The following is a 21,718-nucleotide window of genomic DNA, read 5'->3' on the forward strand; positions in this document are numbered from 1 at the left end:
GAAATGATCGCACTTGAATGATGCGAAAATGAAGATGGTTGCTCTAAAATGATGCGAAGAAAAACATGATAGCTCTTGATTGAAGCAAAGAATAAAATGTTCGTTCCTAAATGACGTGGAAAAATATAACCGCTCTTGAATGATGCGTGAAAAAAGATTATCGCTCTTGAAATGAAAAAAAAAAAATGTCACTGTTGAACGATGCGAAAAAAAAGATCACTGTTGAATGATGCGAAAAATAAGATGGCCGCTCTTGGATGTAGTGAAAAATAAAGTGTTCGCCCTTGAATTACACGAAAAAACGAAGTGATCGCTCTTAAATTATGCGAAAAGATTATCGCTCTTCAATGATGCGAAAAATATGATGATAGTTGAGCAGATAAGAAAAATACGAACAAAGCGAAAAACAAGTTGAATTTTTTTGAATGAAATGAAAATAAAATGATTGCTTTTGAATGTACCAAAGCAGTGTTATTTTGGATACTTTCCAAAATTGGCTCCACATGTTATGCGCGTTGAAAATAGTATAGAGTGCGAAATAGAGATGCGAAGTGTATATTGTAAATACTGGAGTATGATGGAGCTCTTATTTGATGCATAAGAAACTGTCATAAGTTCTACAATGTCGCGAGACCATGACCATTAACGTTTAACAAAATATGCTTAACACGCTGTTACAATTTATACAACGTCTCGGGGAGAGGCCTCGCTTGTCGTATACAGCATCGGTGTGGTGATTCTGACTAGTTTTGAATGAGATGTAGCCCATCTACAGGACTGATTGCATAAAATATGTTGTTCGTGAATGTTCGAAGAGATATACCTACCACTGGTGCATCGTACACCATACATCTCTGAACAGTGACTGGAAGTCATACATAGAAATAAATAGATCAAAAATGATTGAAAAAAAAATGAACAAAAGTTATTGGTCAACAGCTGACAAAGAAAATATTATTTCTTACTAGGGTAACCAATATATTTTGGACCCCCAAGGTCATTTTCCTGGAAATTCCCCCATTTTAATCCGAAAGACCAACTCAATGCGCATGCCATTTGGAAATATAGGACTATTCCACACTTGCATCAACCGTTTGGACGAAGAAAATGTGTTTATTCTATCTGAAATTAAATAAATTCAATCGGTTCATTCATGCAACCGTTACAACACGTTACACACCGAAATTGAAGCTGTCAGAAATTGTTCAAATGTAAACAAAAACTGTTTTCAAATTTCTGAACTAAAAGCGTAGAATTTCTTAGGTTTTCCATTGTCAATCGATTGATTATACTATGGGCAAGCATATTACACAACGAGTGTCATGGACTTTGTCGCCAAACGATAAAAAATGCCGGGGGTCCAAAATATATACTTTGAGGGTCCGAAATGTATTGATGTGTCTAACATAATGAAAATCGGTGCTTCACAATTCAATTATTTTCGACGTTTTTTGAATCCTACATGAACGTATGGGCATATTTATCTCGTAGAGAAAGTTTTTCTCTACATTTTGGCATGTTCTTTGACTTAATTACGCTGTGCAATTAATTAACTGGGACAAAAAACTAAACTCACTTCCTTAGGAGTCCAAAATACGACCGTTATCCTACTATCTCAAAGTTTCTGTTATAAACTTCCTGATGACCGACATTTATCTATGATAAATCTGTTTTTGATATATTATGGTTCTGCAATTTTTGATTGCGTTGAAACGCAGTATTTTCCGGAAAATATCACTCGCCATGTCCATTTATATCGCTTTGATAAATGTCTACAATGCAATAAAAAAGGAGTATTGTGATTTTATACTCGTGTGGTACGCATCGTGGTGCTATCCAATTGTAACAAATATTACAGTTACAGGGTGAACCTTTAGTTCTGGGAGCATTATAATCAAAGTTAACCGGTTGCAAAAAATGTATTTGTATTTCGTATGCCAGACATGAGCGGTTCCACGCCGTTTCGCAAGCCCGATTATTTTTGTATTTTTTAATCGCCTGAAAATTTGCATACAGATTCTTTATGACCAAAAATGCCATTATGCGCTTTCAGACCGCCATTTTGAACCTCGCCTTATTTTTTAGAAAGGCGTATCGGAAAATGCATGGCAAATCTTTAAAAAACTGTAACTCGAAAACGGTTTGTCCGATCGATTTGAGATCTTCTACAAAGTTGTAGGTATTGCTTAGGACTATATGCACGGTAAGTTACAGATTATTTTTTAGTTCAAAAACAAAATTTTAAAATTGATTTTCTCCAGAAACGCAGTTTTGATTTTTTTTATTTTTGGATATGTTTTAGGGGACAATATATGTGATTTATTGCACAATGTTTCAAAATGGAAGAATTACGGAAAAAAAAGTTATGATTTTTAAAAAAATTACAGATTTTGAAAAAAAATCAAAATAGAGGAAAACAATAATTTTTTATGTGATTATTTGAAAGTACAGAAAAATTGCAATCGAAAAGTACTTGAGTAATTTTTTTCTAGGTTGCATCAATTTCGAGATATACTCATATTTATATACAATTTTCAAATAAAAATAGAAAAATAGGCCCTTTTCAAGCATATTTCGTGTTTCTCCATTCCAGAAAAAAAATATTTTGATTGAGCGAATCGTAGCTAAATCGTTTATCGTTTGATCAAAACATGTATGCTTAAGTATTGATAAAAGAGTGCTTGGTAAGAAATATAAACGATATTTTCAAATGAAAATTTGAAGCTAATAATTCTTAAAAACCGCAACATTGATGTTTTTAATTTTTGGATATATTTTGCGGTTGTTGTAGGTATTGTTTCGGACTATTTGTAAAAAATATGCACGGTAAAAAATAATAACAGATATTTCTTATAAAAAAAAAATTAAAATCGATTTGCTATGAAAATGCATCTGTGATTTTTATTATTTTTGGATATTTTTTAGGGGACAACTTATGTGATTTATTGCACAATGTTTCATAATGGAAGAATTATGGACAAAAAAGTTATAATTTTATAAAATATTACAAATTTTGAAAAAAATCGATAAAAAGGAAAACAATATTTTTTTATGTGTTATTTGATAGTACAGAAAATGCATTGGAAGAGAACTTAAGTAAAATTTTTCTAGGTTGCATCAATTTCGAGATATACTTATACTTATATAAAATTTTCAAATGAAAAAAGAAAAATAGGCCCTTTTAAAACATATTTCGTGTTCCTCCATTCCGAAAAATTTTATTTTGATTTCAACAACACAAACCAAGTCAAGTCAAGTACACAACACTGAAGACCTGAAGGATTGCACCTTATGTTGTTGTGAAAAATGTTCAGATTCTACTACCTTTGAACGAAGCTTGTTATCAGAAATCGAAGAGAATGGCAGTGCGCATCGTACCTTCGTGCTGTGCGTACACGAATTCTCTCTGCTCTTGGAAGTTTTCTTAAAAACTACCTAAAGCAATAAAACAGTACTTTTCAGTGCTAGACAAACAGTACTTTTCAGTGCTAAAATTAAAAACGGTACTTTTCAGTGCTACTTAAACAGTACTTTTCAGTACTATTTTTTCTACTATTGATCCCTTTACGATCCTTGTTTGGACCCGTGCCTTCGATTTTTCGTTGGACCCGTTGGCGAAAGCTAGCGGTGGTAATCCTTCTTGGACACCGTCTAGGGAAAAAACCTCTCGAAGGTCACGTCTTTCTCGTTTATTAACTAAACATGGTATCAACAACTAACAAAAGGAAGGGTGAATCTCTGAATTCACTACTTCCTTCCAAAAAAGTGGGTTTTAAAACTGTCACTACACGTGGCAAGAATGGAAGAAAGGACGCTTCCCCGGAATGCGAAGTTTCTTCCAAGGGTGAAATGAATAATTGTATTGAAATGAGCAATCAGTTCGATGCTCTAGACAAATTTTCCGAACACCAAATCGAAGCAGCCTCTAGCCCAGGCTCTTTGATTCAAGTGAGGAAGCAAAGAGTGCCGCCTATCGTGGTCAGTTGTTCCGAATTTGGGGGATTTAGGCAGGAGATCTTGAACTCCATTAGGGGAATCAAGGTTTCCTTCCAAATCGCAAAGAAAGGAGACTGTCGCGTTTTGCCGGAAACTCTTAAAGATCGCGAACTTCTTCTCAGATATCTTGAAGAGAAGAAGCACAAATTTTTTACTTATGACGACAAAACTGAACGTTTGTTCAAAGTCGTCTTGAAAGGTCTCTCAAGTGACTATAAGTCACCTGAAGAGATCAAAAATGGAATAAATGATTTACTTGGATTTTCCCCAGTCCAAGTAATCATTATGAAAAAGAGAACCCAATCTGGCATTGTTCGGAAAGGGCTTTCTCAAGAATATTATTTAGTTCACTTTAACAAAAAAGAACTAAATAATATTAAAGCTTTAGAAAAAGCTAAACTTATGTTCGATGTCCGTGTGACGTGGGAACATTTCCAGAAACCTGGAGGAAATTACCAGAACCCCACTCAGTGCCGTCGGTGCCAAAAGTGGGGTCATGGTACAAAAAATTGTCGCATGGATGCTAAATGCATGATTTGCGGAGGTTCTTCTCACGCTAAGGACGACTGTCCTGTAAAAGAAGATACCAGAAAATTTCAATGCGCCAATTGCAAGGGCCCTCACAAAGCTAACTTTTGGGAATGCATTTCACGCAAAAGAGTCGTTGAGGCTCGTGCCAAGCAGATGAAAGATAATATCCGTTACGATAACGGTCGTTTCCGGAATTTGCCTGGTAGAGTATCGAACAATGCTCATTTTTCAGTTAACGATCGCTTGATTAGGAATCATACCCACCAGGAAGATCATAATCATGCTCATTCACAAACAAATTTTAATCCGTCGGGTAGCCGTTCGAATCTTTCAATTTCGAATGTATCTACCCACGGTAAATCCTTTGCCGATATCGTAGCAGGTAATTTGAACTCTTCCCCTGTTCGTTCCATGAGTACCCATTCTACTTGTTTCAAATCAAATGGAAAAAACCCTACCGCCACAGGTAACTCCTACCCCGCTTCTTCGTCTACCGAAAATTCCAATGGGAAATCATCAGATGATATGTCTGCCTCTGATTTTAATTTTCTAACTGAACAATTGAATCTAATGATTGATGCAATGTTCAAAGCCACCACTATGACTGAAGCAGTCCAAGTAGGTGTAAAATTTACAAATAAAATTGTTATTGGATTACGTTTTTCTAATGGATCCAAATAATAATTTAAATATTTTAAATTGGAATGCTCGTTCTCTGAATGGTAAAGAGGACGAGCTGTTTAATTTTCTTACAGCTAATAAAGTGCATATAGCAGTTATTACCGAAACTCATTTAAAACCTGGATCCAAATTTAAAAAAGATCCTAACTTTTTTGTTTATCGTAATGATCGACTTGATGGGGCATGTGGGGGAGTTGCAATCATCATTCATAGGCGTATAAAACATCAACTGTTTTCGTCATTTGAAACTAAAGTTTTTGAAACTTTAGGTGTTTCTGTTGAAACACAGTTTGGTAAATATACTTTCATAGCTGCCTATTTGCCTTTTCAATGCTCTGGACAGCAAGTTAATTGGCTTCAAACTGACTTGCGAAAATTGACTCGCAATAAGTCAACATTTTTTGTCATTGGTGACTTTAATGCCAAACATCGGTCATGGAATAATTCTCAAAGTAATTCCAACGGCAGAATTTTATTTGATGAGTGCTCTTCAGGATATTTCTCAATTCAATACCCTGATAGCCCTACATGTTTTTCCTCTTCTAGAAATCCATCTACGATTGACTTGGTCTTAACCGACTCTAGTCATCTTTGTAGCCAATTAGTTACTCATGCTGATTTTGATTCTGATCATGTCCCTGTTACATTTCAAATATCGCATGAAGCGATTCTCAATCCTATCAGCTCCACTTTCAATTATTTACGAGCCGACTGGAATATATATGAAACGTATGTTGACTCTAATCTTGATGTTAACATTTCTTTAGAAACTAAAATTGATATTGACAATGCTCTTGAAACTTTATCAAATTCCATTGTTGAAGCCAGGAACATTGCAATTCCAAAATGTGAAGTAAAATTTGAATCCGTGATTATAGACGATGATCTTAAACTCTTGATCCGTCTTAAAAACGTGAGGAGAAGGCAATTTCAACGCACTCGTGATCCTGCTATGAAAATTATATGGCAGGATTTGCAGAAAGAAATCAAGAAACGTTTTGCAGATTTAAGAAACAAAAATTTTGAAAATAAAATTTCTCAATTGGACCCCGGCTCTAAGCCCTTTTGGAAATTATCTAAAATCTTGAAAAAACCTCAGAAGCCTATACCGGCATTGAAAGAGGAAAACAAATTATTACTAACTAATTGCGAAAAAGCTCAAAAACTTGCTATGCAGTTTGAAAGTGCTCACAATTTTAATTTAGGACTTACTAGTCCAATTGAAAATGAAGTTACTCAGGAGTTCGAAAATATTCTCAATCAAGAGAACGTTTTCGAAAATGCCTGGGAGACTGATTTGGAAGAAGTGAGAACTATTATTAAAAAATTCAAAAATATGAAAGCTCCTGGTGATGATGGAATTTTCTACATCCTCATCAAGAAACTTCCAGAAAGTAGCTTATCATTTTTAGTTGATATATTTAACAAATGTTTTCAATTAGCATATTTTCCTGACAAATGGAAAAATGCTAAGGTTGTTCCAATTTTAAAACCAGACAAAAATCCTGCAGAAGCTTCTAGCTATCGTCCAATCAGTTTGCTTTCCTCCATCAGTAAACTTTTTGAAAAGGTTATTTTGAACAGAATGATGGCCCACATCAACGAAAATTCAATTTTTGCCAATGAACAGTTCGGATTCCGCCATGGACATTCGACCACTCATCAACTTTTACGTGTAACAAATTTGATCCGTTCCAACAAATCTGAAGGCTACTCTACTGGTCTTGCTCTTCTAGACATAGAAAAAGCATTCGACAGTGTTTGGCATGAAGGTTTGATTGTAAAATTGAAAAACTTTAATTTTCCAACATACATTGTTAGAATAATTCAAAGTTATCTGTCAAATCGTACACTTCAGGTTAATTATCAGAACTCCAGATCTGAAAGACTTCCTGTAAGAGCTGGTGTTCCCCAAGGCAGCATCTTGGGACCAATATTATACAATATTTTCACATCTGACTTACCTGAGTTACCTCAGGGATGTCAAAAATCTTTGTTTGCGGATGACACAGGCCTCTCCGCCAAAGGACGAAGCCTGCGTGTCATCTGTAGTCGATTGCAAAAAAGTTTGGATATTTTTTCTTCATACTTGCAAAAATGGAAGATTTCTCCTAATGCTTCCAAAACTCAACTAATAATATTCCCACATAAACCAAAAGCTCTTTATTTGAAACCTTCAAGTAGACATGTTGTCACGATGAGAGGGGTTCCAATAAATTGGTCAGATGAAGTTAAGTATCTAGGACTCATGCTAGATAAGAATTTAACTTTCAAAAATCACATTGAGGGCATTCAAGCCAAATGTAATAAATATGTAAAATGTCTCTATCCCCTTATTAATAGAAAATCAAAACTTTGTCTTAAGAACAAGCTTTTGATATTCAAACAAATTTTCAGGCCAGCCATGTTGTATGCTGTACCAATATGGACTAGCTGTTGTAATACCAGGAAGAAAGCTCTGCAGAGAATTCAAAATAAAATTTTGAAAATGATTCTGAGGCTTCCTCCCTGGTATAGTACCAATGAGTTACATAGGATATCCAATGTTGAAACATTGGAACAAATGTCAAATAAAATAATCAATAATTTCAGGCAAAAATCGTTACAATCTTCTATTGCCACGATTAATGCGTTATATGATTAGGTTAAGTTAGGTTAAGTATATTAAAAACTTTTTTTTTTCTCTTATAAGCAGGTGAAATCAACTCACCTGTAAAAAATCTGAACTGCTACGGCAAATGAAATGTAATATGTTGTTAACAAAATGTTAGTAAAATCTTAAATTTGTTTTACCAAATTAGGATGATAGTGTTGTCTAAGAACACAGAACACCTAGATATAAGAAATAATGAATGTAATGTTTGGAATGATACTAATAAAGAAATTAAAAAAAAAAAAAAAAAAAAAAAAAAAAAAAAAAAAAAAAAAAAAAAAAAAAAAAAAAAAAAAAAAAAAAAAAAAATCGAAGAGAATGGCATTGACGAATTACAATTTGAACAGTGAGTCACAACCGTGGAGGTGTGATATTGAAACTTTTTTAAAGCAGCCTGATGAATTTGTATCATATTTTACTCGTAAATTGGAGAAACTAATACCTCATGATTTCATCAAAAAGAGCAAGCTACATTTTTAAATTACAAAAAAAAAAACAATTTGATAGAAGGTGAATTTGTGGTAATTTGTGATTTTTCGGAAAACTACACATTTATTCTTCAAGATGAAGTTCAAAGCCATCATTGGAATGCTCAGCAAGCTACTTTGCATCCGTTTGTAATATATTATCGTCAAGATGGCAAAGTCAATCATTTAAGTTTTGTTGTAATTTCAGAAGATTTGCGCCACGATTCTGTATCTGTCAATTTATTCATATCTAAAATGATAGATTTTTTGCGATTGGATCACAAATTAACTGTCAACAAGATATATTTTATGTCTGACGGAGCTGCATCACAGTATATAAATAGGAAGAACTTTTCAACTCTTTGGCAATTTAAAATCAAATATGATATAGAAGTTGAAATGCATTTTTTTTGCAACATCACATGGAAAAGGGCCATGCGATGCCATATGAGGGACACTAAAACGTATGGCTACCAGAGCCAGTCTTGCCAAAAAACGTGAGCATCCGATAAAAAATGCTAAGGAACAATATGATTGGGCTCAAAATCGGAAAGAAGAGCAGCTTACACAAATCTTTTTTTGTTATTCAACTACTGAGGAATATGATATCATTGCACAAGAACTTAACCTATTTTCAAGTGCAAAAACAGTTCAAGGCACTCAGAAATATCACTCGTTTATCCCTATCTCTGAAACACAAATTGAAGTTAGACAATTTTCGAGCTGTGACGATAACAAGAAAGTAGTTGATATAATTAGGAAATAAAATTGCAGTATATATATATATATATATATAAAAATATATATAAATAAACAAAACAAAAAAAAAACAAAAAAATAAACAAACTCCTTCTCCATAATTGTACGATCTTGCCGCGATGAGAGGGCTTTACCCATTAGCCGGGCTTAGCCCTAGGGACCAAAGGTATACAGTTGTGATAGAATCACATTTTTAATGCCACGTTTAGATTTACCGTGTATATCTCGGAAGTGATGCATCTCAGCTAAATTTTACTTGAGTATTTTTCGATAGAAATTTTTCATATTTTAAAATATATAGTTATTTTTCTGTACAAAAAAAAAAACGCACCAAAAATATCGTTTTACATAAATTTGTTTTATTTTTTTTTAAATAATTTATTTATCATCCAAAAATTTTTCATTTTGCGGCATTGTGCAAGAAATTACAAACAATATGCTGCAAAACATATCCAAAAATTAAAATATCAATTTTGCGGTTTTAAAGAACAATGAACTTCAAATTTTCATTTGAAAATTTCGTTTATATTTTTTTTACCGTGCAAACTTTTTTAAATTCTTTAGTATAGAGGTTTTGATCAAACAATAAACAATTCAGCTACGATTCACTCAATCAAAATAAAATGTTTCTGGAATGGAGAAATATGTTTGAAAAGGGCCTATTTTACTTTTTTCATTTGAAAATTTTATATAAATATGAGTATACAGTGAAACCTCCATGAGTCGATATTGAAGGGACCATCGACTCATGGAAATATCGAGTCATGGAACAGCAATCCTTTGGAAGGCTGCTTCTAGGGACCATCATAGTAACCATGAAATTTTGTTTTTAGTATGGTTCCATGAGTCAATATCGAGTCATGGAACATCGACTCATGGTGGTATCACTGTATCTCAAAATTGATGCAACCTAGAAAAAAATTACTTAAGTACTTTTTGATTGCAATTTTCCTGTACTTTCAAATAATCACATAAAAAATTATTGTTTTCCTCTATTTCGATTTTTTTTTCAAAATCTGTAATTTTTTAATATTTTGTCCATAACTCTTCCATTTTGAAACATTGTGCAGTAAATCACATATATTGTCCCCTAAAACATATCCAAAAATAAAAAAAAAAAAATCAAAACTGCGTTTCTGGAGAAAATCGATTTTAAAATTTTGTTTTTGATATAAAAAATAATCTGTAACTTTTTTTTACCGTGCATTTTTTTCTCCATATAGTCCTAAGCAATACCTACAACTTTGTAGAAGATCTCAAATCGATCGGACAAACCGTTTTCGAGTTACAGTTTTTTAAAGATTTACCATGCATTTTCCGATACGCCCTTCTCAAAAATAAGGCGAGGTTCAAAATGGCGGTCTGAAGGTGCAAAATGGCATTTTTGGTCATAAAGAATCTGTATGCAAATTTTCAGGCGATTCAAAAAATATAAAAATTAAATTCAAAAAAAAAAGTCGTCATGTTCGGTGGAATTGCGACTGTATCAATCTTCGTCAGATACGGGTTGAAACATTTTAATTGTCTTTATTTTTATGAATTTTAATTCAAAACTAGTTCTTTGGCTCGCCAGGAAGGGCCAGATGGACTCCTCAAGTAAGAGAAACGGATAAACCACAACAGCCTTACTAGAAAGGAAACCATGCGGTCTAACCAATCATTATATCAACAGGATTGTTCGAGGATAGTTCGGTTCCCTCACAGTGCGCGTGTTAAGTGCATCAATCCACATAGTACTTACCACAGGGGCTAATAGTGCGATGTATAAGATGGCTCGGGATCAGTCTTCAAAAGCTCGTTCTAGCCTACTAAAGGAGAGATAAGACAACCCCAAAAGTTGCGCGTTTTAAGAAGTGGTTACTAATAGAACGCACAAATCTGGTGCGTTTGTGTCACGAGGCTTCTCCAAGCCCGTTAAGCCTCCTCGAAAAGGCTAGGAGAAGGGTGAATCGTTAATTTCTCGGTCGAAACTGCACCACGTTCGACACCACGAATCACTTTCGGGTAATATCCCGGCATCTTTCAAGCCGCCCACCGACAGCATCAACGGATATTTCGCCAATTTCCGTGGGAATTACCTAGCCACTCTCCGGCTGGCTTCGGAAAGCAGCTCCGAGACACGTGAACGGATCTCCGTTGCACTCCACTCCCCGATCAAGTCCGCAACGTTATTGGGCTCTCTAACCAATTTTGTTACGCTCCACGGTCAGCCCGGATGACCTCGATAGTGCTACGCAGAGTGTTTACTCGGCCAGCGTCTGGCAACATCATCGGTCACTCTCCAGCCACACCCCCAGGCCCGTCCATCACCGGTAAGTGGGGCTTGTATTCGACGTGTACCGTCATTCCGCTGTACGACGACTCCCAGAAAAGGCAATACAAAGTACTTGCTGATAAACTTTGTTTTAGGACTTCTCCACCTAAAACTCCCTATACAATAACGCCCTAAGACCGGGGAGACAAAAGAAGCCATCGGTGCCATCGTCTGGGATGGCGCAATATTCTCCCGGGGTTGAAAGGAGTTTCTTTGGTTATCCAAGAACTTCGTTGAGTATAGGTCTTTAGATCAACAAACGTTGTAAGTAATATAATAATGTCTTATCAAGTTTTGAAATCAATGAATGTTCACGGTTATCCAAAAACTTCTGTAAAATGAAGGCTTTCGTATCTACAGACGTATCCAAAGATCTTTATAACATGTATTGATGACCCTATATGGGTATAAATCTTATCGCCGGATACGCTTGTAGATCTGGGGGCCTGTACTCGAAGAAGTTCTTGTATAACTTTGTACGGTAGTTGAACTCAAAACTAATAATAATAATGTGTTCATGATTCTATTTGTGTTTGAATGTTGTTCAAAAACCTTGTTAGGCTTGTGGACCTGAACTCAAAAGAGTTCTAAGATAACCTTCAATTGTCGTTGAACTCAAAACTTGATAAACCAAGGAGATAATACGCTCTCGGGCATGGCATTGCATATACTATAGAAAGCGTTGTGTTTGGATTGGCATCTCATTCTTACGAAAGAGGTGCGCTTTGCGAAAGAGGACCACGTGATTATTGAGCGGAAATCGAATTCAAGCTAACTCTGTATCCATGAGTCCTCTCGTGGTGTAGGGGCATTGCGTCCTATCTAGTGAATAGGGTGTCGTGAGCTCGATTCTCATCAAAAAGGCGTGTAATTTGATTGCAAATTTTACATAAATTTGTCCATATATATACCCAATAGCAAAGATTAAGTAATGTTTGGTTTTTTGGTAGTTCTTGAATAGTTTTTGAACTCTAATTCTGGTAACATGTAACATGTTAAAGGTACCAATTTTACCGGAATTTAATGTTGTTCATTAACCTTCGAGAGAGATCACTAGTTGAACCGGTTCTATCGTTTACTATACCCCGAATTCTAACAGCCGTTGACTAGTTTTATACGTTTAAAAGATGTTATTTTACTCCATATTTGCAAAAGGACTAATATCCGGCTAAAACTTATGTTATATTACCATTTATTTTTCGCTGTGAAGAGCGGTAGTGCAGCCACTCCTGGTGTATCATTACACTAAGTAGGAGTAATGCTATAATAAATATACCGACATGAGTGGCGATCGAATCGACAGGCTGAAAAATGGACCGGTAAAATGCTCCGGAACGAACGGAAAAATGGCTTCTCCATCTCTGGGCGAGTACGTTGATTTGGCTCGAGGCAATGCACATACAGACACATTGTCCCCTGGTTCGGTTGAGTCAGGAAGAGTCAAGTGGTTGTTGGGGAAAGGGTGTTGGGGAGCGGACTTATGTCAGTACTTTTTTCATTAAACTGGATTTATGGTTGCTGGAGGCTTGAGTGCTGGAGATTCAGAAGCGAAGGTATCGCCTACTGGAAAAGGAAAAGTTTTGGTGGAAATAGAAACTAATAGCAATCGCTATATTTATGACACTTACGGTCTGGATTAAATGAAAGTAAAATTATTATTCGACTTCCAATTTAATGATTTGTGCGCAAAATCGATTTAATGATTTGTTAAAATAACTTACATTTTGTGTTGGTCTAGAAGAGCCCGATTTTGTGAAACTTTCTTCAAGATAGCTTATACCTGCCTATGATAAATATATTCCGGCTACAATCATAATTGAAAACCCCTTGCCACACAATGCCGGACTGGTGATAAAAATGATGTCTCTTCTTTGAAGGACCCGTCCACACATTCCACAGGCCTACACACTCTTTTCGATCGAAGTAGAAATTTATCATAAAACGATTTTTATGTTTATTCAGCTTAAGCGGCTTTTCGCCACATCCTCCGGCCGGCCAAACAAAACCTCTTGACTTCGGGTGCTCATTGACAGCTTTTCAGGGTAAGAAAGCCAAAGCTGGTTTGCTGTGGCCTTGAAATAAAAACTTTATCAGCCGGAGGAAGTCGAGCAAGTGGATTTCCTTTGTTCCAGTTGGCGAAAGGGCACAATCCACCTCTCTTGTCCGATAATACTTTAATCCAGACGAACGATCCATCCGAACCGATCCCGGTGGAATGGGCGAAAAGTGACTCGAAGCTCGAGATCCGGGAAGCTAGTCTCTGGAAACTTTCCAAAACTTCGCCTGAGTTTGCATGTTTAATCCGGGCAGTTTGGATTTGTATGTGTATGGGAGAGGTGAGGGTGAAATAGCACACTTTCAAGATTAAACTCCACTCTAGCTGGGAACGCAAAATTGGCGAGGGATTTGGCAGGAGTGATTTCCTGGAGATAGGGGGATGATAAGAAACTCTTGTTTGTAGTTAAAGGCGTAGCCAGGATTTGAACCAGGGGGAAAGTGACCTCAAAAGTTCATTGACGAATTTCACTCAAAAATATCATTCTATCTTCTATCTTCTATCTTCTATCTCTATCTTCTATCTTCTATCTTCTATCTTCTATCTTCTATCTTCTATCTTCTATCTTCTATCTTCTATCTTCTATCTTCTATCTTCTATCTTCTATCTTCTATCTTCTATCTTCTATCTTCTATCTTCTATCTTCTATCTTCTATCTTCTATCTTCTATCTTCTATCTTCTATCTTCTATCTTCTATCTTCTATCTTCTATCTTCTATCTTCTATCTTCTATCTTCTATCTTCTATCTTCTATCTTCTATCTTCTATCTTCTATCTTCTATCTTCTATCTTCTATCTTCTATCTTCTATCTTCTATCTTCTATCTTCTATCTTCTATCTTCTATCTTCTATCTTCTATCTTCTATCTTCTATCTTCTATCTTCTATCTTCTATCTTCTATCTTCTATCTTCTATCTTCTATCTTCTATCTTCTATCTTCTATCTTCTATCTTCTATCTTCTATCTTCTATCCTATCTTCTATCTTCTATCTTCTATCTTCTATCTTCTATCTTCTATCTTCTATCTTCTATCTTCTATCTTCTATCTTCTATCTTCTATCTTCTATCTTCTATCTTCTATCTTCTATCTTCTATCTTCTATCTTCTATCTTCTATCTTCTATCTTCTATCTTCTATCTTCTATCTTCTATCTTCTATCTTCTATCTTCTATCTTCTATCTTCTATCTTCTATCTTCTATCTTCTATCTTCTATCTTCTATCTTCTATCTTCTATCTTCTATCTTCTATCTTCTATCTTCTATCTTCTATCTTCTATCTTCTATCTTCTATCTTCTATCTTCTATCTTCTATCTTCTATCTTCTATCTTCTATCTTCTATCTTCTATCTTCTATCTTCTATCTTCTATCTTCTATCTTCTATCTTCTATCTTCTATCTTCTATCTTCTATCTTCTATCTTCTATCTTCTATCTTCTATCTTCTATCTTCTATCTTCTATCTTCTATCTTCTATCTTCTATCTTCTATCTTCTATCTTCTATCTTCTATCTTCTATCTTCTATCTTCTATCTTCTATCTTCTATCTTCTATCTTCTATCTTCTATCTTCTATCTTCTATCTTCTATCTTCTATCTTCTATCTTCTATCTTCTATCTTCTATCTTCTATCTTCTATCTTCTATCTTCTATCTTCTATCTTCTATCTTCTATCTTCTATCTTCTATCTTCTATCTTCTATCTTCTATCTTCTATCTTCTATCTTCTATCTTCTATCTTCTATCTTCTATCTTCTATGTTCTATCTTCTAGCTTCGACCAGCGGCTATGCGTCCTGACTGCGCCCATGTTTGCAATGCCAGCACGGCCATCAATTAGTTGGTTTTCATCGATCTTAGAAACAATCGGGCAAAGGGCGCTTGGATTCCAGCTCGATAATTCCCATTGAGCAACTTCCGGTCGGTTCCCCCGCTGCGCCAATCGGTCCTCACCATTATTGGGACGTCCAAACGGATGACGACAACGACGACGACGTTCCGACAAGACAATAGAAGCGCAAATCACGATTAAATAACTTCCGTCATCAGCTTTTCAACAATTTCCAACCGGAGCAATTCTCCCGGACAGTCGATAACGAGTTTCATTTGAATTACATCGTTCCGGAGGAGGGAGGTAGGGGGAAACAGAACAGCATGGCACTCTTCATTACACAACGAGAAATCCGTTCCAATTGGAGAAGCTCCCAGCAGCCGGGCGGTGCGGTTGGAAAAAGACTTGACAAAATTATTATCGTCTCTGGGTGAGAAGATTGACGTTCTTGTTGTCAGCGTTTCTTGAGTGGTCGGAGTGTGTGTGGGGATGGAAAATAAGGGAGGGTTTGAATGGAGCTGTTAAGGAGCAGGAGCAAATGAGAACTGATGATGATTTCTTCTTTTTTCTGATGGCTGACCACCATGCTGCAATGATGTTAACAGGATGATGGTTGGTGCAGCATGATGTTTAAGTTGTTTCGCTACTTGGAAAGTTGGTAGGGATGGCAATGGTTTATGCAATTTTTGTCTTCTGTTCATGCTCATTCAGTTCAAAAATGCTGTAAATTGTGAAGATTGCACCAAACACGTTCGAAGAAAAAATGAATGCGATTATGTTACATTATTTTTATAGACATGAATGCACTGAATGGTGTAAAATGTCTATGATAAAAAAAATATGAAAATCATTCTACCGTTTTGATTCATATTACGGACACTTAAGCCCTCTTCGAAGTGTGAGCCATCTAAAAGCATATAAATTAAATCAATCTTTATGATATCTCAGCGTTATTATGCTATCAGGACACTCACCTCTCGAATGGTAAGTGAAGATTTAAATTCCACAACTCCAATAAATTCAAATAAATAGAAATGTAGGTCCTCTTCATGATTCTTATTGCGGAAACCACCTCACTTTTGCTTCTAATTCCGGATGCTTTGATTCAAATTCCGAACGGCTCGTGAAAAGCAAAGTTGGAATAGGTAAATCGTTAAATAAACATTACCAGCCGTTAGAAAAACGTCAAAACTTGTTGAGCATTTTCTCATGATTTTTAATTTGCCGCTCGCAATAACCATTCCATAAACCCTCCACCCATATAAATAAATACCCACCACTACTGTGGCTCTTGCTCTTGATTTGAGTCATTGTTTCTCCCCCATCGCTTGCATCGTTATCGTTAGTGTTCGACGACGACGACGACAAGTAGCTACTAGCCGATGCTAATTGAAACGAGCGCCGTTCGTCCACCATCCGTTCTGGTTAGCCATTTCGCCAGCTATTTTCCCGCCAGAAGAAAAACCGCTCCGTTGTAGGGCTTATGCTGATTGTGCACCGCTCACACAAATTTGGCGAACGAGCGACAACGATGAGCTTCCTGAAGCTGAAAATGACAACAGCTCAAGCAGCAGCAGCACCGGCGGTATCCCCCCCATCAATGATAACGATCTCAACGACGAGAAGCAAGACGCGGACGAGGACGACGACGGAGATGATGATGACGAACAATCTTCTTTCCTGCTGCAAGATGCTGTTTCCTTTGGGTCCCGAGTGCGTTCGCTCGGTAATATCGTTTCCATTTCCGATTGTGGTGTTCGTCCCCCATCTTCGTCGTCTTCGTCCTCGTTCTCGGTAACAAGGTTGCTTGCAGTAGGTAGTTGTTGTTCCAGTCAGTGGGAGGGAAAGACGCAAATGATTATCCTTTCCTGCTTTCTTGATTCGTCGTCGGAATTTCGGTCCGAGAAAAGGAAATTGGTGCTCCACGCGAGAGAAGGATGTTTTTGATGCCGGCGATGGTGATTCGGGTGATTTCAGGAAAAGAGATGGGCGCTTGAAGATAACGATGACCTTGATTGAGGCATTCAGACATTCGGGCCTGAGCGAGATTTCGGTAGAAGGTGATGTAACGATGGTGGAGCGATTGTTTTCGGTATGTTTTTTTTTTTGAAAAATTCCTAATAATTTATGCGATGATGTTTGACTTATCTTAAAAATGCACGAAATATACTTGTTTTTTGGACTTTCTGTCTTCTTCTGAAACAAGCATATGGAAATGGAAAGCTTGTTTTTCAATTCTAGTATTTTTAATAAATATTCCCTCATTTCCAATTTTCTATTTTTTATCAATTTCATCTTTCTTACCTTTTATCGATTCCATCTCATTTAATCGATATACCGATTTCTAATTTCTGTAATATTTAGCTTTAGAATCTTTAATGTGTACTGTTTTTAACCAGTGTCTCAGTTTCCGTTTTACTGGCTTACCGAACATTTGGTTTGTTGGTCATTTTGTCATTGGTGTTTCAGGGGCTTAATCTCATGATCTTCCAATAATTTGAAATTCTAGTCTTCTAGCACAAAGAAGTTCTTATTTTTTTTATTTCTAGGTTTTTCAGTGTTATTAAACATCTTGTCCTTTTGGTTTTACGATGAACTTCTTTAGTAGTTTATTTTTTTGTTCCTTTTCCTTGTTCTAAATTTAAACGTTTTCTATTTGAATGCTCTAAGTATGAGCAAACGCTTCCTGTTTTACGCTTTCATTTTTTACATTTCCAACTTTACCGCATTACTTATTCTACAAATTCTTCAAATAGTTCATCAACAGTTTGGCAACTTTTCGCTTGAGGTTCTACTCAAAGTTTTTTTTTTTAATTCCTTCAACAAATCTTCAAATTACGCTGCGGAACACGTTTTTGTCTCCAGCATCAAAATACCGCTATTAACTTAACTAAGAGTTGCTGAATCTATTGCCTAGTTTTTGAGATATTGGCTGTTGAAAATACAAAATTTGACTATTTCAGTCAACTTGCATGTAAGTTTGCCAGCTTGTAAGGCGATCTATTTGCTTAATGTGCCACATATTTCAAACTTTATGTGTATAACAATACTTATCAGCTAAGTTCATGATACTATCGATGTACAAAAGTTTGTTTTAGTGTTTTCGAAATGTATTGTATTTAGCCATATAAGAGAATCGAAGAGTTTTGTATGGAGACTGCAAGTATGACAGAAAAATCGATTTAATCTTAATTTTATCGTGCAATTCCAACCAAATTATATCTAAAATGAAAGTTAAAGTCCTATTTTGCATAATTGCTGCATCAGATTTAAAAAAATGTTGGTAAAACATACTTTAAATATCATGTAAACATCAATTAAACGAGTGTTTTATACAACTTCGGCGACCTGTAGCTAAATATTGTGACGCGCAGGGAGAACAGCATCAGATTCAGCGACCCCAAAGGTACTAGACACACACAATTTAATCCTTGAGACACGCAAAAATGTCATTTTTGTTACGCTGTGTTATCTCTCGGAAATTTTTCAATGATTGCTTTAAAAATCCGTAATAAAATTGTCCTGTATTTTCAGCAAAAAATATTCATAGGTTCTGTTGTGTTCTGAACCAACTTCACGCGCTGAAGCACCGCCGGATTCGGAGCATCCACTGCACGAGATATTTTTTTTTTATCCGCGCACCAAACTTTTCCCTAATTTTACTCTAGCACATTAGAAGAAAGAATGATCTTACAATCCTAAACGAATACCACTGCTACCCGAGCGAATACCAAGTCTTACACACACCTCTTCACTTTCCAATCTTTTCTCATTCACGCGCATTATACCATCAATCGAACCAACCATTTCAACCATACAAATATATGGCCACTTCAAATTTTAAAGGTCTGTTTTCTAGCAGTTTGTATTGTCCGATTATGAGGGATATGACACGAAAGTCGAATCAAGACTAATGTATGATGAAGTCGTTTCGTTTTTTTAAATAACAATGTCAATTATTACTTCTTCATCACTTCTCTACAATACCTCCCACCTCTACTCTTATTTCCTACTTCAGTTATTTCAATCAAGTTTTTCAATTCATATATTTTATTTAAAAAAAAAATCAAAGAAACTCCAACAATTTGATTGAAACTTTGCCACTTCCAATTCCTTATTTTTACCAACTTGTCTGCTGAACACACCGGCCAAATTTTGTTTTCAATATAATATATTTTCTATCAAGCAAGCAACCCTCATACTCGCCAGCTTGTGTATTAAATAATAAAGAAGCAATTCTTTGTCTCGCCTGCTTTTTTTCATTTACTATTTCACGTAATTATTTTCAAAACAATTATTTTGACAAGCAATTCTTATTATCGCCAGCATGCCTACCATATACTTAAGTCATCTCATTTTTTAAATCATTTTAATCATGCAAGCAGTCCTTAAACTCGCCAGCTTGCATATTGAATGACTCTATGACACTACCCCGAACGCCATTACCCCGAATGCATAATATTTTGAGACTAATTCTGATTAGAAGCTGGGGAGATATTTGTACGGTTCTTTACGACTATTAAACGATTTTGGCTTAACCATGTATTTTTCAAATATTATAAGGTAAAAAGACTTTTCGACAAATAATTTTTACATACTAATATAGGTTTGGATTTGTCCTCTAATTTTGGTGATATTCTCACAGCCACACCGTAATGCTCTGAAGAACAGCCTATTTCGAAAAGAAGGGTTAATTTATTATGAAAGGGATAACTATAATATGCCTAAAATAAGGATGTAGTAAAGTCTCCTTATGGGCGTTGCTACCCACTTCCGTACTAATATTTTTTTAGATGTCGGTCTACTAGCATAAGCATCTTTCAGAAGATTTTATGGCAATGGAATAGCAAAAGAATATCACCCTAATATTATCGCTGCAAGTGTTATTCTATGGAACCCGCCTAAAGATAAACCTGATAGACGTTTTTTCCACTGTGGCACAAACGCTAATATTCTTGTAGGGAAACATGGTCCAAGACGAATGTTTTGATGGAAAATGTTTTCATGATGGTAGCTAGCAAATATTGTTAGGACTTCGAATGGCGTAAAAATGTGGATCTTATTAGAAGAAAACGACAAAAATCCTTTAAGTGGCATTTTGGACCATTTGACCCTACATATAAATAAAATGGCGGCTCCTAATCGCCGCTGCAGTACTTTTGTTGGTTTGAGGGTTCATTGAGCTGAATTTCGATAAGATGATCACAAAAATTAGTTGTGTTTGATTTAAGACAATGAAAAATAATTGAATATTTCTGATTGAAGCTATAGTAGGTTTAACTTCAATTAAAACTTTAAGGATATCTTGCTTTCAAAAAAAAAAAAAAAAAAACAAAAATTGCTGTTCCATGTGAAAACATCAGTGGCTTGCTTATCCAACAAAAACTTGAAAGAACAGCCTTTTTGAAAAGAAGGGCAAATATCTGGTAAAACGATTGCAGCTATTACGTGAATCATCACTTTGACAACGTAAAACAACCTTCATTCATACGGTGCTGTACCAATATGGACTAGCTGTTGTAATACCAGGAAGAAAGCTCTGCAGAGAATTCAAAATAAAATTTTGAAAATGACTCTGAGGCTTCCTCCCTGGTATAGTACCAATGAGTTACATAGAATATCCAATCTCATAGAATATCCAATGTTGAAACATTGGAACAAATGTCAAATAAAATAATCAATAATTTCAGGCAAAAATCGTCACAATCTTCTATTGCCACGATTAATGCGTTATATGTTTAGGTTAAGTTAGGTTAAGTATATTCAAAGCGTTTTTTTTTCTCTTATAAGCAGGTGAAATCAACTCACCTGTAAAAAATCTGAACTGCTACGGCAAATGAAATGTAATATGTTGTTAACAAAATGTTCATAAAATCTTAGATTTGTTTTACCAAATTAGGATGATAGTGTTGTCTAATAAGGGGATTTTTTTTATTATCGTACAAATTGGGCCGAAGGGTCTCAGATTTTCATGAAACTTTTTCCACAGGCAGGGCTCATGGATATATGAATAAATAAAAATTGAGAAAAATTCAGGATCGCCTATTTTTCCGGAAAACTCAGGTGGAAATTTTTTGTTTTCCCTTGACACTACTTACTTTGAAAAATCATAACTCAAGAACGAAGCATCGTAGAAACAAAGTTTTTATATGAAAATTTAAGCAAATTTTCTCAAAAACCAAAAAAAATATGAACTGGAAAAAGTTATCCACAAAATTTTCCACCGTTGGGAAAATTCGTAAAGAAAAGCCGGAAAAACTATGCCCGAACTCGTGGAAAATTTTCAAAAAAATATTTTCGAGAAGGTAATTTTATAAGCTTCAATCACTGAAATTTTTGGAATGCACTTTTTTTTTCGTTTTTGAGTTATGGCCAATTTTGTGAAAAATGTCCAGATGTGCCATATAAGACTTTTCTTTGAAAAATCATAACTCAAG

This window comes from Aedes aegypti, chromosome 3, assembly GCF_002204515.2.
Source record: "Aedes aegypti strain LVP_AGWG chromosome 3, AaegL5.0 Primary Assembly, whole genome shotgun sequence".
NCBI classification, from domain to species: Eukaryota; Metazoa; Arthropoda; class Insecta; order Diptera; family Culicidae; genus Aedes; species Aedes aegypti.